The sequence below is a fragment of the Mixophyes fleayi genome, chromosome 1 (assembly GCF_038048845.1).
Source record: "Mixophyes fleayi isolate aMixFle1 chromosome 1, aMixFle1.hap1, whole genome shotgun sequence".
NCBI lineage: Eukaryota > Metazoa > Chordata > Amphibia > Anura > Limnodynastidae > Mixophyes > Mixophyes fleayi.
In genome coordinates, this window is record NC_134402.1 from 30,254,811 (window position 1) to 30,275,043 (window position 20,233).

Genomic DNA, 20,233 nt, shown 5'->3' on the forward strand with positions numbered 1-20,233 from the left:
AGAAAGGCAAATGTTGAGCCGCTGGTAAATGTGGGTGGTGTGTATCGTCGGATATCAGGGTGAGTATATTCAGGTGCCAGAGTTCCGATGTGCCGAGGAATAATGTCTCGTAGTAAAACTGCCTCAGATGTTAGGCAGTTCAGCATACACACTGAGTGGATGTACTCGTCCTAAATCATCAAATTCACACAGGGTGGTCTGCTTGAAAATAATGGAGATGTATTCTCCTTCAGATAGCGATCCAGGTGTAGGGGAATCCTGACTCTAACGCGTTTCGCTAGCAATGAGCTAACTTTTTCAAAGGCATTTAAACAATACTCAATTGGTAATAAGGGCCCTAATGTGTGCCCACAAAACATTCCCTACATACCACTAGCTTGCACCATCAACATAAGGCAGGATGGATCCATGGATTCATATTGTTTGCTAGAAACACGGACCATACTATCTGCATGTCGCAGCGGAAATCGAGATTCGTCAGACCTTGGCAATGCTTCATTGTACAGTTTTGGTGTGCTTGTGCCCACTGTAACTTCAGTCTCCTGTTCTTAGATGACCAGAGCTAAACCTAATGTGGTCTTCTGCTGCTATTGCCTTTGCGTACCACTGTTGTAACACATGGTTATTTGAGTTACTGTTCGCTTAATGTCTGCCCATTCTCCTCTGAACTCACTCATTGTTAAAGCATTTTTTACCCAGAGAGCTGTGCTCACTAGATGTTTTTTGTTTTGCGCACCATTGTCTTTAATCTCTAGAGACTGTTGTGTGTGAAAATCCCAGGAGATCAGCAATTTCTGATATACTCAAACCACCCCTTCTGGCACCAACAATCATTCCACGGGCAAAGTGACTTACATCACATTTCTTACCCATTCTGGTGCTTTGTCTGAACAACAACTGAGCCTCTTGACCATGTCTTCATGCTTTTATGCATTGATTGGCTGATTAGATATTTGCTTTAACGAGCAGGTATACAAGTGTACCAAATAAAATGGCAACTGAGTGTAAATGCCTAATGGTTTTAGTTATTGTTCTTTATAGGTTCCAAAAGGGGCGCTGAAAGGGAGGGTAGCAGGTACAAATGTCTGTGTAGTGGGAGGAGCCAGCGACCAGGTATAGCCACTCCCCCTTCAGCGGCTATGGAACGGGCCACAAGAAGTTGGGTTGACCCTGGGTTTCAATGATTTGTGTTTGAAGTGGTTTAAGCTAGGTACACACTACACGGTTTTCGTCCAATATTCGGCTCAATCAGCGGCTCAATCAGCCGACATACGACCACTCGTTCAAAAGTCGGGTCAGTGTGTGTAGTGACACGATGGTCGAAAGTCTGCCCAAATCGACGTTTGTCGCCTCATTTGGTTGGGCGTACCGTTTAATATTGTTGTTCCAATCTCGTTTCTATTGTGTAGTGTGTATAAACTTCCGACCGATGTGTACGAATTTGCAATCATTGCTCACGACAACATGGCTGTAAAAAGTCACTAAAGGGACGTCCGCTCTTCCATTTATCTTCTAAAACAATGCTAGTGTGTATGCAGTCCATGGGCCGAGCGATCGGACCATCGATCGCATGTAAAAATCAATCGGCATAAAAAGTTGGTGGAAAATTCTGTAGTGTGTACCCAGCTTTACCGAGCAGTGATACTACAGGTAAAGGGAATCTGCACATTGTTAATGTTCCTCCTTCTAAAGAACTTTTTAAAGACAGCAACTGGCAACAAAGGAATGAGAAATATCCTTTACATTATATAAATAGTAATTAGTGACTTACTTGATTAACAGGAAAGCAGCCTGGAAGCAGGAGATAACAGTTCATTCCTTGCAACATAGTGCAATGTATTGTAAGAATTTAGTTGACTATTTACAAGAGAGCAATAGACAATTCTAGTATATATTTTCACTATCTTCAAACATATGGATGCAAGAATTGTCTCATCAATATAAAATGATTTCACTGCCATCACTGTTTGGTGAATAACATTTCATTGCGCGGTTGCAGTGAACCTGGCGGTTTCACACTCTTGCCGGGTTATTCAATAAGGCAATAGAAAATCTAAGTGCCAGCTTGTTCATCTTCACTCTTAGCAGCCAGAGCAAAATAGCAACACGCTTAAGAGATATATACTGTAAGTTTGTCATATATCTTTGACATTTATCTTGCTTAGACTTTTCACTATGACATTTTCTATGCTTATTAAAATGCATAGTGTTTATTCCCCTCTTATGCTAATCCCCTTTCTGGTTAACCTTGCACAACACTTACAAACCATAAAAAAAAGACAGGGACACCGGCTTAAGTTTGGAATAAAAAAGGTCCTTTTATTTATATTATTATTATTATTATTATTATTATTATTATTATTATTATTATTATTTATTTATTTTTATATTATTTTATTTTTTAATTTTTATTTTATTTTATTTTATTTATTTCTATCAAAACTATCAAAAGTTTCTATCAACAATTTGGACCTTTTTTCTTTATATAGGTGGCGAAGAGCAGGGCAGCCAGCTAAAACCAACATAAACCAATAAGGTGGAAGATCGTCTCCTTTCCACCAACCTAGGTTAAAACCTTATCTATTGGGCGGTACTATCGACTATAAATTAACTCAATACCCTCTGGACTCAAACTGGTTAAGCCCTTTCAAGGCAAAACCTGATACTCCTTACTAGAGCATCAACGAGTCTGATAACGACGAGGGAACCAAGGCTACATCGCCAACACTTAAGTACCGTATGTTTAACAACCATCTGACTGCCATGCTCTCCCACCACAGCCGTGTGTTCTATGGACCGCGCGGCCCGCCACCTAAAGAAAAAACTAACCCCCTCAACTCTGAAAAAATACTTTCTATAAACAAAACCGTTCCTTCTGCCGACAAATGAACCCCATCCGCTCTGAAAGGATGTCTCCTGTCCACCGTTAACCCAGGATGACTTATAACTACCCCTTGCATGCTTTTAACGTTCTGCCTAGCGTATCCGTTTATCTTTTTAACCACCCTTATCAATGTGGCCGGGGGAATAGATGACCTCCAGGACAACCGAGGTATTATGTTAGACCAACAAACCTTCATTGAAGGCCATCGGGCATGTATTTGCGCAAGATCCTCACGAATGTTTATGATCAGATCCAGGGATTTACCTCTACCCATGTCATTACCTCCCAAATTAATCACCACTATATCGGGGGTACCGTGATCTTCTATTTCCTTACCTAACGTGGGAATCAACTCCGCCCATACCATGCCCCTTTTACCCAACCACCGGATGTGAACTGGGTGCGTGAAACTGGACCATCTATCCGCTATTCTGTGTTTCGCTGCCCAAAAGATAAACGAATGACCCACGACCCATATTCGCGTCGTCTTCACCGTAGAACCTAGAACAAAATAAATAGTCTCATCAAATCATACCCATATCTGAGAACTGTAATGACCACCAACAAAAAGAACCGTATTCTAATCCGTTACTAACTTCCTGAGATAGCCCCTCCATACCAGAGGGGCCACCCCAGCTTAATCGGAGTACTCACAACGTAAACACCTCCTTCCTTAGTTCCCATTTATACCCTCTATGAGGGCCACTGTTCCGATATTTTATTTATTTTTATTTTAGTACTATTTTATTTTATTACTCAAAAACTATTACATCTTCATTTACCTTTATTTATTTTCGATTAATTCTTAAAACCTGGAAATAGGAAAATTGGTAACCTACATGAAGGTAAAAACCCCTTATAACCCCGGGAGGCACACACTAATCAGGCCTTGCCAAGGAAATAAGAGGAGAAAATCCCTTCACGCCCCCGTTCAACACAGCGAGCAGCATAGCCCTGAGTCACCAAGTGATAGAGGAGAAAAGATAAGATGAAAGCGATAGAGAATACTGAAAGACATGAGGAGATGCAAGACTGTGTATAAGAGCCCCATTCAAAGGCTCATTTGTCAGGCCGGATATTGTGTCAATTTCTATGCCTAAAAATGCCAAGCATGTGGCCGGGCCCTCCGTTTTGTCTGCAGCCACCGGTACACCCATCACCCGGAATAGCGCATGCGCTGCAAACAATGTGTCCTTACAACAAGGGGAATTAGCTGGACCTATAAACAGGAAGTCATCCAGATAATGCGCTATGCTGCGGTGCCCCGTCCCTGCCCCCACACACCAGTGAAGGAAGGAACTGAAAGCCTCAAAGTATGCGCATGAAACTGAACAACCCATTGGCAGGCATCGATCCACATAGTACTTCTTCCGAATTTTAAACCCCATAAATTTAAAGGACTCGGGGTGCAACGGTAGGAGGCGAAATGCGGATTCAATGTCCAATTTAGCCATGAGCGCTCCCTTGCCAAACTCTCTCACTATGGTTAACGCATCATCAAAGGACTGGTACACTACTGAGCTGATTGTAGGGTCGATGGCATCATTCACTGACTTGCCCGCTGAGTGAGATAAGTGCTGAATTAACCTAAATTTACCCGGGGTCTTTTTAGGCACTATTCCGACCAGGGAAATGACTAAATCCTGAATGGGGGGGGGATGTAAAAGGACCCACCATGCGACCCAGGCCTATCTCTTTTCCGACTTTCTCCGCCAGAATGTCAGGGTGCACATACGCGGAACAAAGGTTTCTGGCGGCGGTACCCGCTACCCCACTGTCAATGGGAAGGCGAAAACCGAGGCAAAAACCCTCCCTAAGAAACGAGGGCCAGCCATTTACAGAGGATTGGGAATATGATGGGAGAATCTGCCTTAGACAGCACCCCCCGCCCCTCCCCGTCCCCTACCAACGCCATCGGTGCCCCTAGGGCAGTCCTTGAGGGGATGACTTCCTCTACAATTGGAGCAGGCTTGTCTGTATCGGCATGCCTCCCCCCTCTCGCATGAGGAGTTATTAAAGGCAAAGCACCGGTTCCTTGAGGACTGGGGAGCACCTCGTCTCCCCCCGAACTGAAACCTAGCTAACTGCGGAGGGCCGTACCCCATGTGCACCCCCCCATTTGGGCTCTATTCAACCTCATCCAGATTTCAACATCCTTATAGGCCAGGGGCATATAAAGTTGGCTGTGCACCTTCTCACGAAAAAGCTTATCATACAACCTCCAGGTCCCTGGACGCTCACAACTATGCATCTCATTAATTAAATGGAGATACTTCCAGACATCTATAATTGCGTCTGGTCTCGTCTCCAAATAACAGGCCGAAAAAACACAATACCCCGTTAACCAATTGGAAAAATTTCTGTACACGTCCTCACCAACTCCCCCCCCCTTGCGCATGCAGCCGCCAACTCTTTTTGTGTGTCTGCTGTCAGCTCAAATATATCAACATAGTGACCCTTCTTTATCTTATGTCTCATTGTCACGGGCACTAGGAGTCTTTACCCAGGGATCACCAGATGGTAGGCTTACCAGAGCAATGTAGATGGTAATAGGGTACTCTGGTAGCTGGGTGATCACGGAACATGAAATGATGGCCGATGAGATGCTCAGGAAAGTCTATGACTAGCAACACTGGTAATAATGAGGTAATGATACACAAGGAACTGTATGGACAAGGACACGTGAAGGTAGTCAGTGGTCTGCGATAGCAAGTTGTACCACTGCTATAGTGAGGAGGAATGTCCAACAGAAACAAGGAGGTGATGAGAGTCAGCGGTCTGCGGGTAGCAAGTTGTACCGCTGTCTGAGTGAAGGAATGGAATCCAAGTGGAGGTATCCAGGTAGTCAGTGGTCTGCGGTAGCAAGTTGTACCACTGCTATGTGAGAGGATAATGGAACAGGTGATACCGGAAACAGGGATCAGTGGTCTGACATCAGCAAGTTGTACCACTGCATATATATGTGAGGAGGTGCACGGGGGAAGGCTGCAACACAGGATATACACAGGCACCTTATGCACAATATAGGTATATATATATGTAAATGACTGATCAGGTCTGCAATCTAGAAAGTCTCTTGGAGTAGTCCAGCACAATGATAACACAGTCAATGATGGCAATAGACTCAGCGGATAGCAGACTCCAGAGAGAACCAAACACAGTCCAGCAAGATATGCAATACACAGCACAGTCAATGAGAAGTATGCATACCGTGGTTCAGCAGTAGCAGTCAGATGGGATTGCAGCGGTACCTGAGCGGCTGGAGGCCGACTGGATAGGAAGTCCCTGAATAGGAGAAGCAGCGGTCTAGCAGGTGCAGCGCACAGGTGAGTAGACCGACAGGGACATGAATCCACAGGAGTCAGCAACACGTGGAACTGGACTCATAGGAAACCCAGGAGAATGGAGATGATCCAGCAGAGGGTAGTAGAAGAGATACAAATCCAATGCTGACAGGAGGGTAGAGGCCAGTGGAACACGTGAAGGCGTGGAGAGTGGATCAGCAGGAGATGGACGATAGCGCTGACCACAGCGGCAGGACTCAGCGGCACACGGAGGTAACCAGTAGCAACCACAGGAACCAACAGCGATGGGAAACAGGAGTGCAGCGCAGGGCAGGAGCTGTAGATCACGAAGTGTAGCAGATGGTAATGAAAAGCGGCAGTCTCGAGGAAGTCACAGCAAAGATGAGATGAGAGTGTAGTGCACGGAGGCAGCGGATAGTAATCAGCTGGCAGTCACGATGTTGAACACAGGCGAGTTGCAAACAGGAGACTGTAGTGCACAGAGGCAGCGGATAGTAGTCAGCTGGCAGTCACGATGTTGAACACAGGCGAGTTGCAAGCAGGAGACTGTAGTGCACAGAGGCAGCGGATAGTAGTCAGCTGGCAGTCACGATGTTGAACACAGGCGAGTTGCAAGCAGGAGACTGTAGTGCACAGAGGCAGCGGATAGTAGCCAGCTGGCAGTCACGATGTTGAACACAGGCGAGTTGCAAGCAGGAGACTGTAGTGCACGGAGGCAGCGGATAGCAATCAGCAAACAGACTTGATGAGAAGCAGGTGAGTGAGGTAAAAGCTGGAGTGCACGGAGGCAGCGGATAGCAATGAGCAAACAGTCACATTGATACAAAATAACGTTGAAGTGGTGTAGAAGACTGTAGTGCACGGAGGCAGCGGATAGGAATCAGCAAACAGTCATGATGATACAGTTGATGGTAGAAGTGGTATGGAACCACAGTAGTAGAAGTGGTTAGGAAACCACAGGAATCAGCAGCACTGAATACACAAGTAATACAGGAACACCTTCAGAGACTCATGAGGAATGAGACTCCAAGATCAGGCAACGTGGTAGTGACCACAGGTGCTTAATATAGGGAGGTTGCCTGATCTGCCAATTAAGTTAAAGGGGTATACACTGAAGTATAGAAAAGGGCTGCGCATGCGCAGACCCTCAGGATGGTGGACGGCCACGGTTCCTAAATGTCCGGGAAGAGGCACTCACGGTCCGGTGAGTGACAGTACCCCCCCTTTTAAAGGTGGGCACAGAACGCCTGGAACCGGGCTTGTCCGGATTTTTGGAGTAAAACTTCTTCAAAAGGGCAGGAGCATTAAGATCTTCAGCTTTGATCCAAGAGCGCTCCTCAGGACCAAAGCCCTTCCAATGAACGAGGAAGTGGAGGACTCCTCGCGAAATTTTTGCATCTAGTACCTCGGTAATCTCAAAATCCTCCTCCTGATGGACTTGAACTGGCTGCGGAGCTGAGGGAGGAGTTGAAAAACGGTTGATAATAAGAGGTTTGAGCAAAGATACATGGAAGGCATTAGAAATCCGAAGACTCTTAGGAAGAAGGAGTTTCACACATACTGGATTGATAACTTGAATGACGTACTGGCCTACAGTATGAGATCCTTGTCGCAGACGGAGGATGCTGGAAGCAGCGGAGGTCACACGACCTGGTTCATCGAACACACTTCGGAATGTAGAAATGAATTTGGCACTATCTTGTAATATTGGATCATTCCTCTCCCACAGAGGGGAGGCCCAAGCCAGGGCTTGTCCTGAAAACAAAGAGATAAGATAGGCCACTCTGGAACGATGGTGGACGGCCACGGTTCCTAAATGTCCGGGAAGAGGCACTCACGGTCCGGTGAGTGACAGTACCCCCCCTTTTAAAGGTGGGCACAGAACGCCTGGAACCGGGCTTGTCCGGATTTTTGGAGTAAAACTTCTTCAAAAGGGCAGGAGCATTAAGATCTTCAGCTTTGATCCAAGAGCGCTCCTCAGGACCAAAGCCCTTCCAATGAACGAGGAAGTGGAGGACTCCTCGCGAAATTTTTGCATCTAGTACCTCGGTAACCTCAAAATTTTTCTACCCATCGTTCCAGAGTGGCCTATCTTATCTCTTTGTTTTCAGGACAAGCCCTGGCTTGGGCCTCCCCTCTGTGGGAGAGGAATGATCCAATATTACAAGATAGTGCCAAATTCATTTCTACATTCCGAAGTGTGTTCGATGAACCAGGTCGTGTGACCTCCGCTGCTTCCAGCATCCTCCGTCTGCGACAAGGATCTCATACTGTAGGCCAGTACGTCATTCAATTTAGGATCTTAGCCTCTGAACTTCAGTGGAACACTGAAGCCCTAGTTGCCGCCTTCTGGCAGGGGCTTTCCGATAAAATTAAAGATGCACTGACTACCCAAGAGCTTCCTTCGTCACTTGAAGGCCTGATCTTACTGTCACGGGCACTAGGAGTCTTTACCCAGGGATCACCAGATGGTAGGCTTACCAGAGCAATGTAGATGGTAATAGGGTACTCTGGTAGCTGGGTGATCACGGAACATGAAATGATGGCCGATGAGATGCTCAGGAAAGTCTATGACTAGCAACACTGGTAATAATGAGGTAATGATACACAAGGAACTGTATGGACAAGGACACGTGAAGGTAGTCAGTGGTCTGCGATAGCAAGTTGTACCACTGCTATAGTGAGGAGGAATGTCCAACAGAAACAAGGAGGTGATGAGAGTCAGCGGTCTGCGGGTAGCAAGTTGTACCGCTGTCTGAGTGAAGGAATGGAATCCAAGTGGAGGTATCCAGGTAGTCAGTGGTCTGCGGTAGCAAGTTGTACCACTGCTATGTGAGAGGATAATGGAACAGGTGATACCGGAAACAGGGATCAGTGGTCTGACATCAGCAAGTTGTACCACTGCATATATATGTGAGGAGGTGCACGGGGGAAGGCTGCAACACAGGATATACACAGGCACCTTATACACGATCCACAGTAATATGCACAATATAGGTATATATATATGTAAATGACTGATCAGGTCTGCAATCTAGAAAGTCTCTTGGAGTAGTCCAGCACAATGATAACACAGTCAATGATGGCAATAGACTCAGCGGATAGCAGACTCCAGAGAGAACCAAACACAGTCCAGCAAGATATGCAATACACAGCACAGTCAATGAGAAGTATGCATACCGTGGTTCAGCAGTAGCAGTCAGATGGGATTGCAGCGGTACCTGAGCGGCTGGAGGCCGACTGGATAGGAAGTCCCTGAATAGGAGAAGCAGCGGTCTAGCAGGTGCAGCGCACAGGTGAGTAGACCGACAGGGACACGAATCCACAGGAGTCAGCAACACGTGGAACTGGACTCATAGGAAACCCAGGAGAATGGAGATGATCCAGCAGAGGGTAGTAGAAGAGATACAAATCCAATGCTGACAGGAGGGTAGAGGCCAGTGGAACACGTGAAGGCGTGGAGAGTGGATCAGCAGGAGATGGACGATAGCGCTGACCACAGCGGCAGGACTCAGCGGCACACGGAGGTAACCAGTAGCAACCACAGGAACCAACAGCGATGGGAAACAGGAGTGCAGCGCAGGGCAGGAGCTGTAGATCACGAAGTGTAGCAGATGGTAATGAAAAGCGGCAGTCTCGAGGAAGTCACAGCAAAGATGAGATGAGAGTGTAGTGCACGGAGGCAGCGGATAGTAATCAGCTGGCAGTCACGATGTTGAACACAGGCGAGTTGCAAACAGGAGACTGTAGTGCACAGAGGCAGCGGATAGTAGTCAGCTGGCAGTCACGATGTTGAACACAGGCGAGTTGCAAGCAGGAGACTGTAGTGCACAGAGGCAGCGGATAGTAGTCAGCTGGCAGTCACGATGTTGAACACAGGCGAGTTGCAAGCAGGAGACTGTAGTGCACAGAGGCAGCGGATAGTAGCCAGCTGGCAGTCACGATGTTGAACACAGGCGAGTTGCAAGCAGGAGACTGTAGTGCACGGAGGCAGCGGATAGCAATCAGCAAACAGACTTGATGAGAAGCAGGTGAGTGAGGTAAAAGCTGGAGTGCACGGAGGCAGCGGATAGCAATGAGCAAACAGTCACATTGATACAAAATAACGTTGAAGTGGTGTAGAAGACTGTAGTGCACGGAGGCAGCGGATAGGAATCAGCAAACAGTCATGATGATACAGTTGATGGTAGAAGTGGTATGGAACCACAGTAGTAGAAGTGGTTAGGAAACCACAGGAATCAGCAGCACTGAATACACAAGTAATACAGGAACACCTTCAGAGACTCATGAGGAATGAGACTCCAAGATCAGGCAACGTGGTAGTGACCACAGGTGCTTAATATAGGGAGGTTGCCTGATCTGCCAATTAAGTTAAAGGGGTATACACTGAAGTATAGAAAAGGGCTGCGCATGCGCAGACCCTCAGGATGATGGACGGCCACGGTTCCTAAATGTCCGGGAAGAGGCACTCACGGTCCGGTGAGTGACACTCATGCTGCGTCTGATTCCTATTAGCAATGCCGTGTTCTCACATTTCACTAGCGGGCCTCCTGATGGTGCGGGAGAAGTGGTGTCTAACCGATCCCTGCTCTTCCTCTTAGCTCCCCCAAAATGAGTGTTTAGTATTTTAATTAGCTTGCGCTGACCCTGCCTAGGGGAAGATGAAGCTGACTCATCACTGGTGGCGGAGATGCTCGAATCAGACATGTATGTATTGCAGACAGTGGAACCCTCATACTCACCGGCTGTTCCCTGTGCCTCCTGTAGCACTGCTTTTGCTCCGCCCTCATCCTCCGAACCGCCCTGCTGCGACCCATGTTGTACTGCCGGCCGCTCCGGCCGCTCCGCCTCCTCTCCCTGTTGCTGCCCCGTCCATGTCCGTCTGAACTGCTGTTGAAGACGACTGCGCCTGAGAAACTGGATGAGAAGACACATTAGCACGCGGTGCGGACCGATTGCACAAAGCCTGAGGCGGGTAAGCAAGGGTGGTGCACCCAGGAGGTGACCCTGAAAACCCGGTAGAGGAGGGGCCCCCTGACTCCTATCACCCTGTTGGTAAAACACGGGGGGCTGCGGATCCATGCCAGAACCGACGGCCGTAATATCAAAGGACGGTTTAGGGAAAGAATGACGGTACTGACCCGACAACGACGGGTAAGGGGCCGCCCACCTATCCGCTACTTCTACCACAGGTCTATAACCCCTAGGGGGGTAGGGCAACAACCAAGGGAGGGGAGGGTTGTCCGCCATGTGTTGATTGGGGGGTACGACTGGAACGGCCAGCTCTCAGCTGAATTGGAAGTGACCTGAGAACGGTTGGTAGCAGAATATGCTGCCAAAGTCCGCTGGTGGGCTGCCACCATGCCCCCGGGGTGAAGCATAACCGGGGCTGGCCCCAACAACCCGGGAGACTTATTAGAAGAGATACCCATGCCTGCATGTATAGCAGGTTCCAATGAAAACAGCAGAGGGGAGCTATCCCTGGTACGGGGTAAAGGGAGGGGGGGGAGGGAGGTGTCAGATAGCACCCCATGGAAGGCTGGTAAGAGGAGGGGCCCTTCCTGTGGTACGTTCGTTTAAAGCTGACTAATGTTCAAAACAGACCCACGCTGACTGATAATGGAGGGGGAGGGGCGCTGCCCATAACTACCCCACCGTGAACTTGTGCCTGAAGAGGAGGGAGGGGGTCTAGAATAATGGGGCCAAGCCCCCGGTAAGGTGACCCGTGGACCCCCGCACTGGCTGCAACAGGAATGCCCTGTAACCCCGCCTCCCTGATGGCTGAGGATGTATCCCCGATCTGCCCGGCCGCGGCCTGTCCTGACTGAGGGAACCACGGCCGGAAGTGACTGCCTGCCGCGGGAGCAGGGGAAGGGGATCCCCTGCCCCAGGCTCTACCTGCCTTCCTTCTGCGTGACACTGCTCCGGAAATGAGTGGCCTAGCCGCCCGCTCCGGAGCCCGCGCTCTCCTGGCACAACTCGGGACTGCCCGAGTCACGTGCACGCCTCCCGACCTGATGCCCCGCCCCCCTAACGGACCCGCCGGACGGACCGGGCAATGGAGACTGGGCTCGAGGGGGAAGAGGAGAGGAGACCAGGGGGAGATCCAGTGGGGCAGCAGCGGCGACTGCCACGCGGTGAGGGGGGGAGGAGAAGAGAACCTGGCAGGGATGGACCTGGAAAGTCTGGGCCGGGAAGCAGACATGGCAAAAGGGGGAGCACAAAGAACAAAAAAGAGAGAAGGTAAATTTTAGCAGCAGAAGGAGAATAGAAAAGGAAGGAGATAAAGCAGGAAAAACACAGATAAATGCAATATGGAGAGAGATACTAAGCCTGATGCTGCTCTCTATTCGGATCCAGGAAACAGTAAGCTCTTTCCTCCTCCACTGCTGGATATATTCTTTCCACGACCACTCCCACCTCATCCCAATTGGCTGATTCCATCACAGACTTAACCTCTAATGGTAAGTAACATTGTCAGCTCACAACACATGCTTTTAAACTCCTTCGGCTTAATGGCCTCTCTCACACTTTTTTTTATTACTCATAATGTTTATTGGATTTTGCGAAAATGCTAATCTACACAGAAAAAGACATTTTGCACATAGATCGCTCTTTGCATTGCCTTATTAAATTTCCCTGTTAGTATTTCTCTGGCCAGTACATGTTTCATGCAGAATTAATTTATTTCATTGTAATGTGTACAGTGCTTTATGGCAAATGCGTCTACTGCGCATGTTTTATCTTATGTGAATGAAGCGCCCTCTTTTGTTGCATCTAACTTCCTTATTAGGTTATGGCTCCCATATTGCCCCTTGATTGTCTGACGTTGAGTCTGACGAATGTTGGGTGCAATTTCCGCTCACACGAGCACCCTGGTAAAAATAGCGTATTTATGCTCATATGCTGAAACATAGGCATCTCAGGATGCTTCCAGCTTCACATCTGTAACATATGTACCAGGTTTACATCAGGCGTAGATATACACACATGTGAAAGCACACAATCGGGTCATAAGCACAAGAAAAGTTTGTTGACATTTGTTCTGATAGCCAAAAATACATTCGCTATTAGGTTTGATATAATACAGCATTTATAATATTCCTTTTTCCATACTAATGAAGTGGGGGGGATGTAACGATGCTGGTGATATTATCTGAACCCAGTAGCTGAGTAGATATCCAGAGAGTAGTCAGACGTTTGCTGGGTCGGTACACAAGCGGGTACAGACGTTTGCCGGGTCGGTACACAAGCGGGTAGTCAGACGTGTGTCGGGTCGGTACACAAGCAGGTAGTCACAGATGCAAGGTAGAGGAGCAGGTAGCAGGAGCTGAGCAAGCAGAATACTCAAGCACATGTCTGAACCAGGAAGTGCCATTTGTAGGCCCAAACAGGAAACAGGATCCAAGATGGTTTCTCTTTGATGCCAAACTGGCCATCTTGGATAAAGGCAAATATAAGGGCAAGTTTGCAAATACAGAGACCTCTAGTGGTCGGAAGTGCAAAGTAATTCCTTGCAGGGGGGGGGGGGGAGTAAAAATGCATTGACAAAAAAACACATCCCTTACTGTACTCTGTCTACAGCAGGCCACCCCTTCTCTCCCCCATAACGCATCTTCAGTCGTAAGGAGATGCAAGTGTCAGAGGAGCGTAAGTCTGCCTGAGCGCCTATATGTGCACTCTATTTGTGGACATGCGCATTGCAAGTTTTCTTAATTTACGATATGCAAAAGGGGCGTCCGTCCAATTCTGAAACAGCCACTTCTGTCCCCAGATTAACGAGAATAATGTTGATAGGATTTTATAACTGTTTTAAAGGGGTTTCCACCATTAGAGGACTTCATTGGCTGGTTCATGCCCCCTTTTAAACTTTTACTGAACATACCGCTTCTCTTTCTAGTTTCCTTTAGTGCTTTTTAGTCATGTATTTAAATAATAAGGCATTTTGCTTATTATGTTTATCCTGGGATGTAACACACAAGTAAAAATTGCTTCGTTGGTATGGGTTACAAAACCTTTTTTTTGCAGTTATATATGGACCAGTTTTCATAAATGCCTCCCTCTGTGCTTTGCATTACAGTAATTTAAAAGCCTCGTGGGAATCAATAAAAAAAAAAAAAAGTAATTGTGGGATATGAGCAAAGCTGGAATGTTTCTTCAGTCATCCTTATCAGCTTAATTGACATTGCTAGTTAGGCTAGTGATGCACAACAAGGGTTTAAACTAGATATGAGCGCATCTCCCTCGCTTCCACTCACAGCATTAGGCCAACATCTCTGTTATCTGCAATGTGATTGAAAATTAACCAGTCCAAAAAAATAAAACGGCATTTAACAGTAAAAAAAAAAAGTTGTTTAAAAAGCAATTTTATGTTTACAGAATCTGCTGTTAAAAACTACATTTAAAACAATTCTCTACGAAAATGCCACTGCAAAATAAAACTATTTCGTTCCGTATTCCAAAACTTCAGCGTGACCTTCAGGAACAGATTAAATTGGCTGCAAAACACTGATATTTACAGAAACTTGAGATTTTCAGAAACATTTGGCTTATCATTTGTTTTTACTTAGATTTATCTTGAGTTACCCCCGTCAGCAGAACCACATACATAAATCTCACTGCCATAACCCTGTAAGTAAATACTCCATAAATTAGAAATTCTGCAAAACGTTATACTAATGCCCTCGCTGTCTAATGCTCCATTTTTCTATTCTTTTTACCAAAAATGACATGAAAAAAAAAATTAAATAAAGCAAACATTAAACCATATTTATGCTACCCTCTAAACAAGGTTTGAATCAAATGTGTCAAGTAAAGACAGCAGTACTGATCTGTCTTCTGTGATGATAAAGGGGGCTTTAGTTATAAGGTCACAAAAATGTTTATATATTTGCTAGCAATGACTTTACACAGCATGTGTCTATCATTAATGTTTAAATTGCATCTTAATTAATTTATGGTTTGTTGAAGAATCACAATGTAGTATTGCTGTAATTACTGTTTATTTGAACAATGGCAACGCCTCTGCTTTACTAAGCATCTATATTGAATAGAAACATGTCTGCTTACTCCTTTGTAGTTGGACCTTCCTTTGTCTTCTTAGTGAGTTTCTGGGTGCCGGATTTGCTAGTGGATGTTACAGATGTTTTAGAATGAAGATCAGGAGTTTTCAGTGAAGAGTTCAGCTGTTTCAAACCCCATAAAATGTATTAATACACAAGGGGCCTAATTCATTAAGGATCTTAACTTAAGAAACTTCTTATATCGGTCTCCTGGACAAAACCATGTTACAATGCAAGGGGTGCAAATTAGTATTCTGTTTTGCACATAAGTTAAATACTAACTGTTTTTTCCTGTAGCAAACGTCAGGTACATGTTATGCTCCTGATGAAGTCTTGATTGTTACAAGACGAAACGCGTTGAGCTGTATCCAGTGTATTATCCAATACCTCATGTGAGTGCTTTTATACCAAAATATCCTTCCTTTTTTCAATCTTATGCATTTTCGCCATATGGATGAGGTTGTCATCGTGAAGACATTGGTGTTACACATGTTTTAATACCCTTCAGAAGTGGAATATATCACTATATCTGGTACGCAGAATTTAATATTTATTTTGTGCACTCGTGGTGGTGTCCTATTGTTATTTTGGGATAGTTATCCCATATACCCCATAGTGTTGTGGGGAACCTGGTGATATTGCTGTGATTTTTGCAGTATTACACTATGTTTGCTGTTTTCCTGTATTTTGTATGGATTGGTGGAGATCTGGAGGACTAAAGGCAAAGCACAGATTACTCCATTATCTTCTGTAAAGTTTATCATCTACAACTTCATGGTACGCAAGTTACTGCTCTATTCCACACTATACAATTGATAATACACTCAGAGGCGCCCTGCTTGTTCTTCTGTTACAGCAATCCATCCCGTCCGGATTAACCATCTGGTTTCAGGCTATCGAGGCTGCCACTCTCACAAGAGTCAAGTGTTTTTTATGCATTGTGGATTTGGGACTGAATTTTCATATATATTGTATGTATATCTTTTATATATATAATCTTTCCACCTCATTTATTTGAAGTGGTTACGCTGTGGTGATCAGCGCCAGTTATATCTCTATTTGTGTTTATATATATATATATACTATAGGAATCTCTCACTGAACTATTGCGGTTAATTCATGATATGGTGACATCCTATAACAGATTATTAGACTATTTAGAGATGCAATAACCAACTATTCTAGCATAGGAAGCGGGAATTATTAATAATTATTAATTAATTATTATTTCATTATTAGTTATTAATAATTTCCCCAACTCCGTTACTTCATACACAATTCATAGATAGATACTCATACACAGCAATTTTAAAATCACTTTATTTCACTTTTTCACTTTATATTTAGCTGCAATTTTAGATAGTTTTATTATATTAATAAATAAAAGTTATGTTTTATTAATACTAGTGACTTGGTTTATAAGGTAATGAATGATATATACATTGGACTACATAGTGCACCACAATTCAATTCAGCAATTCAGCTACATAGTGCACCACTCTTCTTCCAGTTACTGTTCTACACCAGAGACTGATAAATAAATTAGAAAACATGGGATTAAATTCAAAGTAGAATAGATAAGATATTGAAGTGTAGGCAACAGAGTTGTAGTAAATGGGATGCTTTCAGAGGAGGGAAAGGTTATCAGTTGAGGAACCCAAAAACCTATACTTGGACCAGTCCTCTTCAATATCTTTATTGACCCTAGTCTCTTTCTCTGTGTGTGTGTGTGTGTGTGTGTGTGTGTCTGTGTCTGTGTGTATGTTAGGGAATTTAGACTGTAAGCTCCAATGGGGCAGGGACTGATGTGAATGAGTTCTCTGTACAGCGCTGCAGAATTAGTAGCGCTATATAAATAGCCGATGATGATGATGTGACATTACTAAGTATAAGGAAGGTAAAGTCTGGCTTTCTGCAGATAACACAAAGAGATGCAAAACTGTAGACACACCAGGATGTAGAAAAAAGGATTGATGATCCTAGGTATATGAATAGCTTAATTGAAATAAAATGCAAAATCATGTACTTGGGCCTCAAGAACCCAAATGTTGAATATAGTATAAATGGCACTAAAATATCATCTAGGGATCTAGTAGGCTCTATTTCAGGAGACTTAAATGTTGGGAAACACTGTAACAAATAAGGGAGTCCAGTCTGATGCTAGGTGACCTAGGTACATAATAATAGCAGGAACAGAGAGGAGGTGATACTACTTTAGAAGTCCATGATGCCACCCTGCCTGGAATACTGTGTTCAGTTCTGGAGGACAAATCTCCAAAAAGGACATAAATAGAGATTGTGCAAACAAGAGCTACTAAAATTTTGCACTGTCTAAATCACAAAGCTTACCAGGAAAGACTAAAGAAAGGATATAAACACATATAACTTGGAGCAGAGAAAGGAGTGGAGTGATATGATAGAAATTTTCAAATAGGGTTTTAGCAAGTTACATGAGGGAAACATTCTTCATTCTTGATACATGATCCAGTACTCACCTGAAGCTGTGTGACATAGAGTTAATCAAAAACAACCACCCAGTCTGTTTAAAAATGATTAAAACTCTCCCCGTCTGTCCCACACCATAACTTTGCATTACCTCCAAGGTTTTTTGTGAAGAGCTGACACTCTTACTCAGGAATCATTTTGTTCTCCATTTAAACTAATCTAGCACAATTTTTACTTTCATCAGAGTTATCATAAACCAAATAATCTCTCTTGACCCAGAGTTATCACAAACCAAATGATCTCCTCTGTTTTCAACTAAGTAGAGTTCTGACGTGAATTCGTAAGAACACAGAGACATGAACTTAGTAAGTGTAATTTAATATGGAAAATAAATCTACTATGCTTAAGATGAAAACAAGTAACAAAATGACAAACAACGATATAATACAATAGTTTCTTGTAAAATAAAAAGGCATAGACAGCAGAAATTGTAAACTTACGAATGATCAGTTTCTACATTGATATAACCTCAAAGAGAGATTTCAGGAGCTTTAGCTTTACAATCCGTGCCATAAATTGGTATTAGGCACCCAGCTGTAACTACTTATATGAAACTCTCTTTTCATAAATACCGCCTGGGTAGAATGAAAGAGTTTAGAAACAATCAAAAGAAATATATTAATTTAGTCTCACCCTTTTCAGGTTTTAACCCTGGCTAATATAAGAGGGGAAAATAAACATGCTTGGGATAGACCTAAGGGTATCCTAAATCTGAAATTTGCAGTTAAATTGTATGTCTCTATATAATATATCCTTTGTTAGTAGATGGCAAATCCTTTATAACTGTTTTACTCTATTCTGTATCTCTTCTCTGTTCCTTTTAAGTAATATTTATTAAAATTTGTTTTTAAGTTTAGCACAATGCCTGTTGAGCTTGCCTTATACAATGGAATATCCATACTTACAAATGAAATAATGGTACATTGGGGCCATGGGCTAGGCAGGTTGTGAGCGCAGGATTGCCCCCTACATCGTAATACAAGACAGATCCGTTTGACAATTTAATGAGAGGGATGTCATACAGACTTGCTTTGGTCGGAATCAAGACCATGGCCCCAAAGCTTTGTCACCTTTATGGCTTTTGTTATCAACCCCTATAGGAAGAAGGAGAAGTGGGCGTCCTACTCATAGATGGCCTAGTTGCAACAACTGGCTGATTTCAATTACAAGTTACTTTAAGGAAAGCTTCTAAATTAAAGGATAATTCCACTTTCAAGCAACTGGGTTCCATTAAATATACACATTTGCTAATACAACAAGAAGATCCAGCAATGTCTGGCCTCGTGTGGTGTAATACTGTTTTTTCTGTGAATAACAGATGCTGTTATACAGCATTGTGACTCAGTTTAGTCTTACCTTCTCTGCAGGTGTTGGCTTTGTTCATGATTCAATCACTAGTTGCTGTGAACTTATAAATTGATTGAGCAAATTCTAATTCTGTATTGTTGTTTGAGAGGCATATTTGGTATCAGTAGCTGATGGGGAGTTCTGGTCCTCTATTGTCATTTGGAGGTTCCTGGGCTACCTTTTGGTAAGTTAGCTCTGAGTTTAAAAACACTTGAATGTATGACCCAATATAGGGACTTTCATTGTTCTTAGGACCACCCTATTAGCAGCAGCACCTTGACGGGGCGGGTGGCTTATCATACTTTTGCAAATACGTGTAACTGAGATATCTGCATTTTATGTATAAGCAGAATAGCAGCTACTTTACTGGTTCACAGCAGTGTGCTGGGGGATTTTTTGTATTTGTTCCTTTCTGGAAACCCCACCCTTTCAGGCACCTGCTGTGAACCTACAAATTGATTGAGCAACTTCCATTTCTCTATTGTAGCTTGATGACGTCTCAGATACAGATAGTGGTTAGTGCTGCTATTGGATGCATGTTTACAATCAATGGAGACGTAGTTTACTGCCACAGCATTGAACATGGGGCTGTCATATTGTTGGAAGATGCCCTTCCAGCGCTAGAACTGCATTTTGAAAATATAGCCCAAAAAAATGCTTCTGGGATTCACAGAAATACATTCAACAGATATTTCTGGGTTTACAGTAATAATTTCCTAGGCAAATATAAGTTATATTATAGATATTACTTAAAGATGGAATTATAATTGAAGTACTTTGTTGGAAGACCTGACACGGCATAATATTCTCACTACGATAACTGAAGTAGCCTAAACCTTTTGTAGATAATTGTGCAAACGTTTGGTCACAGTGCAGAAGGTTTAAGAGACGTGGCCAACATAGCTAATGGTGTCCACACACACACATGCAGTTCTGGTTGTCTGACCTATCACTGAATGACCAGATCTGCCAGCAATTCTGGACAATAGGGCCCCATTGCTGTCCAGTCATTTTGCAGAATGACTGAATTTAACAGTAGAGGAGGGACCTAATACTTTGAGGGCGGTCCGTGAGCTCACAGAAAGACTAATGATGGTCAGTGGCCATCCCGATTTTCCATTGTCTAACCA